The following is a 10,231-nucleotide window of genomic DNA, read 5'->3' as shown; positions in this document are numbered from 1 at the left end:
AAAGGAGGGGGAAAGAACATATTAAGAATCATAGGTGATAGAAACGAAGAAATCATATTTTTTTTTAATCTTGTAGAAATAAAGTTCCTGTGACTCTTGATAGAACTATCTAATTTAATAAAGAAAGGTTCATGAAGTGGTTGCTGACTTCTAACATGAATTTATCTCCACCAAATTTTTTTGGTATTCTCTGGGCCCAAGACTTTGGTCAGCATTCTTCATAACATAGCCTATGACTCGCCCCCCCCAAAAAAAAAATTCAACAAAGGGAAAGATGACTCTGGGCTGCATAATTTTTCTACTGACTCACTCATTCCCTCTATCTTCTACCTCTAAGACAAGCTTCTCTGAAGCTATGTTAATATAGGATAGCCCATTGATATTAGCTTAGTGTTTTTGCTTCTGTCTGCTTTTATAGATACAGCTTGCAGGCAATCTCAGAATAAGAAAAAGGCTTGTATAGTCATCAAGCCTCTTGCCTATAACTGCTGCTAAATTGCTCCCATAACTTCCTTAAATGTGGTAACAATAGACATCTCCAAAAGTGGCATTATTTCGGAGGTCTAGTTATATCTGGATGTATTCACTTACATGCAATTTGGAAAGTGAAATTTTGGTTTCTCAAGATTCACCCCAATATAAATCAAAAGAAAAAGTTAAGATAAGTTTTCAAAAAGTTTGATGAAGAGTAAGGTCTCTGACCCAATTTTCTCCTTTCTATACATCTTGTGGGTTACACTCTTTTGCATTCACCCAGGTACAGAAGAGCAGTCCTTAGTCTCACTTTTATGACTTTTTTATACTTTCCTTTATGATGAAACAGATCCAAGAATGTCCATGTTTAGGTTATTTACTGGGGGATACAATCAGAAGCAAGCATCTTTCCCCCTCTATTACTCATAGAAAGATAGATTTGAACAAAATTATTCTTTCCTAATGTATTTTATGAAGACTAACTAGATAGAGGGAATATTGGCAATGAAAGAGTACATGTGTTTGATAGATATAGTAGTTATATGGTACAGAGCACTGATGCTACACTTGAAACCAGGAAGATATGAATTCAAATCCTGCCTCAGGCACTTACTAGCTCTGTAACTTTGGTCAAGTCATTTGCTCTTTCTCAGTGTAAGGGTGTTTTTTACATGTCAAATGTGGCTAATAATAGCACCTACCTCACAGAGTTGTAGTAAGGATCAAATGAGATAAATATATGAAGTGTAGTGCAAACTATAAAGTTCTATTGCTGTTGTAAATGATATTATGTGTTTTAAAAGAATTTTTAAAATGAGATAGTCATGTTGGATACAGTGCTTAGACTTTGGGTCAAGAAAACCTGGGTTTGTACTCCACGTCTGACATTTATTAACATAGACAAAACACTTTGTACTTCTGAGTCTCAGTTTCCTAATCCACAAAATAGGAGACTCATAGTTCCAATCCATAAATGTGGGTTTTGTCAGTCTCAAATGAGAAAATGTCTATAGAGCCACTTGGCAAATTCTAAAGTGATAAATAAATAGCAATTTTATTATAAATAAAGCTTGTGGGATTTGTTTTAATTAATTAGTGGTTTGCATTTATATAGTGTTTTGAGGCAACTGGTTGACTAAGTGGATAGAGCACTGAATCTAGACTTCTATTTACCTTAATCCACTGGAAAAAAAAAATGGCAAATTATTCCAGTATCTTTACTAAGAAAATATAGCTCATGAAATCACAAAGAGTTGACATGACTAAAAATCTGAACAACAACAAAATAATACTCCAAGGTTTGCAAAACACTTTAAAAATTTTATCCTCATAACAACCTTAGGAAGTAGGGACTATTGTTACAGATAAGGAAACTGAGACAGATAGTATTTATGTGAATTAGGGTTACACAAGTTAAAAGTGTCTAGGATCTCCATCCACTGTACTTCTGTCTGTTTTAAACACATTACTATTTCTGTGTAAGCCCTGAAAATTATTTTTGTTAAAGTGGGGAATAATACTCTGAGGAGCTACCTAGTCTCAAGATATTTCCCAACTCAGAGGGGAGCACTGAGTAGAATGAACTGTAGAGAGAGAGGAATCATTCTTAAACCATATTAGTAATAACGATATTAAGTTCAAACAGGCATCCATTGTTGATAGTACACTGTTGGATGGCATCTTTCATAATGAAATACATGGACCCTGTACTTTCCACCCAAGAGGAGGGACAAAGGTTAATGATGTTCATTTCCCCTGTTTGGTTGTGATATTCAAGGAGCTAACTCTATATCCTTTTTGTTGCTGTAAAAACAATTTAATCTCCAAGTTTTTAATCAAAACAACCAAACAAATCCCAAAGAGCCCCTTAATATCTACAGAATACATATTTTTAAAAACTGGATTCATCATTTAGACATAAGATCAGTGGATTATGACTTTAATGACATAAGAAAGATGAATCACAACTTTGCAGCTTATTACTGCTGTGATCACAGTGTACCCAAGCATATTGTATCAAAAGAGATGCAGAGAACATTTGTCATATGTTTGATGAAATGTAAAAATAACAAAACCAAAAATTCATTTCTTGGACATATGGGAAAAATATGTATACAGATTCACATGGAGCAAGTCAATGACACCATTTAGGGGAAACAAACACTTGAGAAACTGTTGGCTTAATTCTGCCCCTAAGTAATAGCAAAATTGCATTTTCTTGAAGGTGGGAGGAAGATCTCTTCCTGCCCTTGAACTATTACCCTCAAACCAATACATCCATCAACTCCAATACTTTCTATATAATTCTCTGGAGAGCAGCACAAAGATGTTATTGAGGTCATAAAGGGCATCTGAGAATGTCCATAGGAACAGGGGAGCATTTTTCCTACAGGATTTTGAATATCTCCTGCCATATTCCTCCATAAATGAGAAGAGAAGGAATCTGTCTTCCATCCCTTCTTTCCCACCTTCCTCTCCCCCAGTCTAACCTATTCCCACTAATAAATTCTTAGAAAACTTGCCATTGCTATCTAAAGAGTTTATCTGTGTAAGGAGGTCCAGTTTTCTGCTTTCTGACCAAAAAAAAAAAGAAAGAAAAAAAAAAGAAAAAAGCACTGTGTGATATTTCCACTTTATAAATGAAAATGAAATACAAATCTCAATTTTATATAACTTATCTAGTAGCACCTAAAGAAACAGACTCTTTTCTTACTACTTTCAAATTATTTTCAGGTGTTATCAGTTTACTCTAATGAAGATTTTAAGATGTCTTAATTTTGTAATTATAATTATATATTATAATTTTATAATAAATAATAATTAATGAAGAGTTAAAAAATGTTTCCCTGTAATATGTGCATGTGTATGTATACAAAAAGGTACATATATATTTGATTTATAACTGTCATTTATATTATTAAAATTAATATATATATAAGAGAGGAAAAAAGGGAGAAGAAAAAGGAGAAGGAAGAAGGAGATATGGGAATAGACTCATGATTTCATTAGAGTTAATACTTTCTATCACCACAGGTTAGCATCCTAACTCCCTTAAAGAGGTGCCTGGGGCATACAAGATTAAGTTATTTTCCTAAGGGCACAGAACCTTATGCTCTGTTTCAGAGATTGGGCTTGAACCCAGATCTTCCTGGCTTCTAGATCAGTTTTCTAACACTAATATACCGTGAATATCCATGAATGCATACACACAGAGAGATAGGTCACAATAGAAAGCATGTTGAGCCTGGCGTTAGGAAGACTCATCTTCCTGAGTTCAAATCTGGTTTCAGACACTATATGACCTTAAACTAGTCACTCAACCCTGTTTGCCTCAGTTCCTTCATCTATAGAATGACCTGGAGAAGGAAATAGCAAACCATTCCAGTATTTTTGCCAAGAAAAAAAATTGGGTCATGAAAAGTTGGATATAACTGAAAATATTGAAAAAGTATATGTGCATATACCTATCTATGAGAACCAAGAGTGCATGAATGAGCCCATTTTCCTGAAGCCCTTCTAACATTTGTTATCTTCCTCTTCTGTCATCATCAGTCAGGTGGGTATTCCTCAAATTATTGGCGATTTAGAGCATTTTTATATGGTTGTCAAAAGTTTGAATTATTCTTTTGAAAGCTATTTATATAATTTGAACCTTTATTGGGAAATGGTTCTTAGCATTATAATCAGTTTTTTTTTTTTTGAATATAAAACTTTTTTTTTTTTTGGAGAAACACAATGCAAAGATTTTTTTTTTCCTTAGTTAAATTTCCCTTGTAATTTAAACTATATTAGATAGGTTTGTACAAAATAACTTCAACTTTACATAACCAAAGTTTTTAGTTTTGTAATCTTCACAACTTTGTCAGTTATGAATGCTTTTCCTAAATATTGATTTAAAAAAATATTTTTATATATTCCTCTAACTTACTTAAGCAAACCTTTTATGCTTATGTCTTTTGTCTATTTGCAATTTACTTTTCAATATAGCATAAAATGTTTTTTATATATAATTTCTGCTAAATGGGTTTCCTGTTTTGGTGGTCCTTTTCCCCCTCAAATAATGAATACTTTCTCCTTTTCCCCTCTCTCAGTAACTGGAGTATTTGAGTTTATGGAATTCAATTCTACAATGTTTGTTTACTTTTGAATGAAGTACTTAATTTGATAGATCTATTTAAGAAAAAAACCTACACCGAAAATTTTAGAAACTATTGGGGATTTTTTTTTTTTTGGTATAGTTTGAAATCTGATACTGATAAACTGCCTTTCTTCCCATTTTAAAAATTATTATCCCCTGATATTTTTGACAGATTTTAGTTATATTTTCTAGATCTATAAAATAATCCTTTGGCATTTTGGAATAGTATTGGATAAATTATTATGTTGGCTCAATCTACAGATGAGCAATTATTTAGATCTCTCAATATTTCTATAAAGAGCATCTTTGACACAGATTCATATAATCTTTGTGTGTATATACAATGACAGATATATTCCCCAATGTCATAGCTTCTGTATCTATTTTAATAGAATTTCTTTTCCTAACTCTTTCTTCTGTATTTTGTTAATTATACATAGGAATTCTAATGATTTGTGTTTATTTCACATCCTACAACTTTGATGAAGTTATTAATTATATCAAATTGTTAATTCTTTCTCCAAGCACCTTTAAGTAAATCATTCTATTATTTTCCAAAAATGATCATTTTGTTTCCTTTTCACCTATCCTTATTTTCTGAGTCTCCTTTTCACCCATTTTTGTCATAGCTAGCATTTCTAACATTACTTTAAAATATTGTTAATAATAAATATTTTTGCCTTACCTTCTATCTTTGGGGAAACCTCTAATATTTGCTCTTGAATTTAGATAGAAAGTTTCATTTATTCCAATTATTTTCAGTTTTTTATGAAAATGGGTATTTTTCTCAAAACAATTTTTAACACATGTTAATATAATCATATGGTTTTCATCACATATTATTAACATGGTTTATTACATTTATAATTTTCCTTGTGTTGGATCCAGCATTTATGGTATGAATCCAATGTTGTCATAGTGAATAATCTTTCCAATATATGGCTGCAACTTATTTGCTAATATTTTATTTAAAGTTTTTGGATTTTTCAATGTTTGATAAAAGTCATTTGGTCCTAAAGTGTTTTTCTTTGTGAGGTCATTTGTGGCTCATTTAATTTCTTTTTCTGATATAGAACTATTTAAATGGCCAATATCTTTTGTTAATCTGAATTTATTATTTTTTTTAATATCCATCTATTTCCTTTATATTTTCAGTTTCATTAGTATATAATTAGGAAAAAATTTTATTCTCTCTTCAATTGTGAGTTTCATATTAATTTTTATAAGGACAATTTCATTTTCTTTGTCTTTTTTTAAAAATTACCTTTAAAAAACACTTCTACTTATAATTTTATATATACTCATATATATACACTTATATAAGTATATATATATATTTATAATTCTACTTAATTCAATGGGTTTTGCTTTCAACTTTATTAATCCTTTTTAATTTTCAGAATTTCTGTTTTATTACTTAACACATTTTGATTTGCTGTCATTAGATTTGCTTTTGGTTTTGTGGTTGCTACATTCCCAATTCATAGCCTTATTTTTTCTCTCTTGTTGATAAAAGTGTTTGGGGAGATACATTTTTCCCTAAGAATGCTCTAGATACATTTTATAAGTTTTGATATTTTGTCTCATCATCAAAATTTTATTTCATGAATTTTCTATTACCTCTATAATTTTTTGTGACCCACTAATTCTTTAGAATTATGATATTTTATTTCTGATCACTTTTCAATTCTTTTTTCAAGTACCTATTATTAAATATTAATTAGATCTGATACTAGAATAGATGATAAATTTTTGTAAAGGTGCCAAATATAGCTAAGAGGCATTTACATTCCTTCCTACTTCCATTCAGTAAATATTGTAAAAAAAAAATTGATTAAAATTTTTAACTTCCTTTTTTGCACTGAACTTTATCATGAGACCATTCTCTTGCAGGTTATCAAGCTCTGTGCCTCAGGCTTCATCATACTTTTCCAGCATGCTATTACAGAAATGCACTAGATAAGCATTTCTTAAACTAGAATATCTGAATTTAAAAAAATTAATTTTGATAATTGAATTTCAAAACAATTGGTTTCCTTTATAAGCCAATGCATTTTCATTTTTATATCTAAAATAGTATACTGAAAAGTAGTCATCTCCTGCCAAAAAGGGCCCCCACACACACACATACACACATACACACATAATTAAGAATAAGAGAAATAACCAATATGAAACAAGGAACACAATTCAGTCAAAGCAACATTTCAACATGAACTTTCCTTAAGGGAATGCAATACTCCATCATCATCCACAGAAATCATTCAAACCAAGGGCACCTTGATATCTTCTGGTAGTTCAATCACTGTCAGAATACTTGGGGCACTATTTTAATGGATTCAACTTTTTCTATCACCTATTTTTCCAAACAATGCAATCTATTGACAGATGCACTATTACAAAAACCCAAATTTAGGTAACTGGTAACTCTCTCACCCTGACTGACCCTTTTAAAGACTATAAACTTATACACTATTAATCAGGATGTGTGTTTGAATGCGGATCCAGAAACACTGTTCTGATACAAAATGTACAACTATGTGATCAGCTGCATCTAAGATGAATTCCTGGGCCTGCTTAGATAAGCCCAGGTTTGCTCTGCTCCCTACTCCATAGCAACCTTCTCAACAGTATCACCACCTTCAAAGGCTCTCCCATCCCATTTCCATTTTGTGGTACTTTTTATACTGAGCACCAGAATTTCTAATAATAAAAATAGCTAGCATTTAAGTGCTTTAATATTTGCAAAGTATTTATAAATATTACCCCATTTTACTCTCTTAATAAGCCTAGGAATTTATTATTTTCTCATTTGATAGATTATGAAATGAAGGCCAATAAAAGTCTAGTGACTTACCCAGGATCACACAATTTGTAAGTGTCTGGACTGGATTTGAACTCAATTCTTCTGAACTCCAGGTCCAATCTTTTTGCTATTTAAGGTTACTGGCTTATCTCTGAGAGATTTCTCTAGATCTGTGCCTGATGGCCTCATATCTCCTTTAATCAGGGAATTGTCACATTCTTGGCTTCACTATTCACTATCTAGGTGAAGAGTCACCTTTCTCTAGTTTATCTCCTCACTCCACTGAGCAGACAAAGCACATGTACTGTACCATTTAATAATATTTTTGTTCTCTGTCTTCTATAACAATGCCTTGGTCAGCTGAATGACCACTGAAGAATTTGAGCATGTCTGATCATTTTCCCAGAACATGCCTTTAACATAAACTTTTACTTCCACCTGAAGATTTTCCAGTTCTATCATTAGAGAAATTTAGAATCTTCTTGGCAGGAACCTGAAGAGACACTGTAAATGAAGAGGAAGAGGAGGAGAAAGAGGAGGAAGAACAGGAGGTAAAGGAGGAGGAGAAAAAGAAGGAGGAGGAAAAGGAGGAGAAGGAGGAGGAGGAGAAAAAGAAGAGGAAGGAGAAGAAGAAGAGGAGAAGGAGGAGGAGGAGGAAGAAGAAAAAGAAGATAGGGAAGTAGGACAACAACAATAACAATAACAACAAGTGCAAGAAGAACAAGAATAACAAAAGCAGTAGCAGCAACAACAGGCATAAAAACAATTACTTGGGGCTGACTGTTCAGAACATTTGAATATCAAGGATCTGATATCTTCCCATAATTTCAGCACTAAGAGACCATTCTGGAACCTAACAGATAGAGTCCCACGGCCTACTGGCTAGGACTATACTCTCTCTCCATATCAAGAATCTTAAATATATTTCTAGAAGTGACTTTAAAGAACACTGATTCTAACCTTCCCACTTTCCCACTCTCACCAATAAAATAGATGATGAAGCTGAGGCTGATAGAGATTACCCAGACTGGCAAATTTTAAAAGTATCTGAGGCAAAACTTGGACCCAAGACTTAATGATTTCAGGCCCAGTACCACTTAATTGCCTCAAGAACTCTGACTTTCAACAGACCTTGTTTTAGCAGAAATAGCTTTACCCCAAACTATATGCTCCCCATTGAATCCTTGCCCATTGCTATTGTTGTGAATATTCAGGAAGAACATACCATCTGAGATATTCCCAATTCGGAGTGTCAATGGAACTGCTTCCAAGGCCTAGTTAATTGGTGAGAATATTGGCTTAGAAGAGATCATGGAAATCTCAGCACACTAGGTGATTGCCCCAGATTTGGTAGAGGACTTCCCTTTCTGCCATCAAAGCAAACCATTTTTTTGAGGACTAAAGAAAAATTCTGGGTCCTGAGAAGTATTATAAAAGATGGATATGGCGTATAAGATTACCACCACACTGGCATGGCTTGTTCAGAGTAAATAAGATGGACTCAACCTATGATAGAGCCAACACATCTGATTAAGGAGGGCTGGGGATAAGGTGAGGTGGGCAGGGAAATGGGCTGCTGTAATTGTAGACCAAAGCTTGGGGAATTGGTTTCATAAAACAGTCACTTGCTGAGTAGGATATTTTATGATCCATTTATAGGCTTTTCTGCTTAGTCTATCCACTACAGACCCATATTTCCTACCTCTGTCTTAGCCTTTTTGTCTGGTTTTTCAAGAATTTTTTTTCAGTTAGGTTCTAAACAGAACCAGTTTCCACATTGGATGCTTCCTGTAGTAGAGTGCCTTCCCTTGTTTCAGGAATTGCCTTATGACTAACTCATATTTGTCCTCCTAAAGGAGATGTATATACTAATAGAGAGAACTTGGTTTGATCATTCTTTGAATGTCAGCAACAACAAAACAACATGGGAAGATATTTGTACAACCTGGGATTAGCAGTGGCAGGATTGAAACCAGCTTTGTATGATAAAAACAATAAATAAATAAATAAGCTCCATGAATTCCATTTGTACCTAAAACTAGAACAGCTTATATTTGAGCCAGGCTTACATTATCTCCGTGGCAGTGTGTCTAAATGAGATTTACCTATGTTTTGTGAAAGTCAGTGTGGTTTATGAAAAAATAGAGGAAGTAGAGAGGAGGGAAAACTCCAATTATGGCTTGGCTATGATAGTCTGAGGTTTTTTTTCTCCTTTCCATGTTATTAGGAGAGATCTTAGCTTTTTTGCCTCTATGTGACCTATGTTTCTTAATGTGTCTGATATGATTTATAGTGAGGGTCATTACTGCTTTGGAGGCAGAGCACAAAGTATATACAAAAGAATATCTAAGCAGAAATAAGCATCCTGAAAAATAATGTTGTCTTTATACACGTTATATAATATAGGGGCAACTAGGGGGCACAATGTTGGGCCTAGAGTCAGGAAGATATGAGTTCAAATATGGTCTCAGATACTTAGCTGTGCAAATCACCTAATACTTATTTGCTTCAGTTTCCTCATCTGTAAAACAATAACTACTTCTTAGGGTCAGATGACCCTAGATCTGAGAGTCAGATGAGATAATATCCATAAATCACTTGGTATGTTCCTGACTTATAGCAGACACTATATAAATGTTATCTATTATTATCCTGCTCATTCAGCCTCAGAATTACATATCATACTTCAACTCAATCCATTGTCACTAAATTGCCAAATAGGAGGCATTTTCATTACAGATCATGATAGAGTTCACCAATGTCATAAAAGAGTCCTACCCTGAATCCAAATAAAAGAATTCCCTATTAATAAT

This window comes from Antechinus flavipes, chromosome 2 (genome assembly GCF_016432865.1).
Source record: "Antechinus flavipes isolate AdamAnt ecotype Samford, QLD, Australia chromosome 2, AdamAnt_v2, whole genome shotgun sequence".
NCBI classification, from domain to species: Eukaryota; Metazoa; Chordata; class Mammalia; order Dasyuromorphia; family Dasyuridae; genus Antechinus; species Antechinus flavipes.
Note: the sequence above shows the minus strand (reverse complement) of the source record.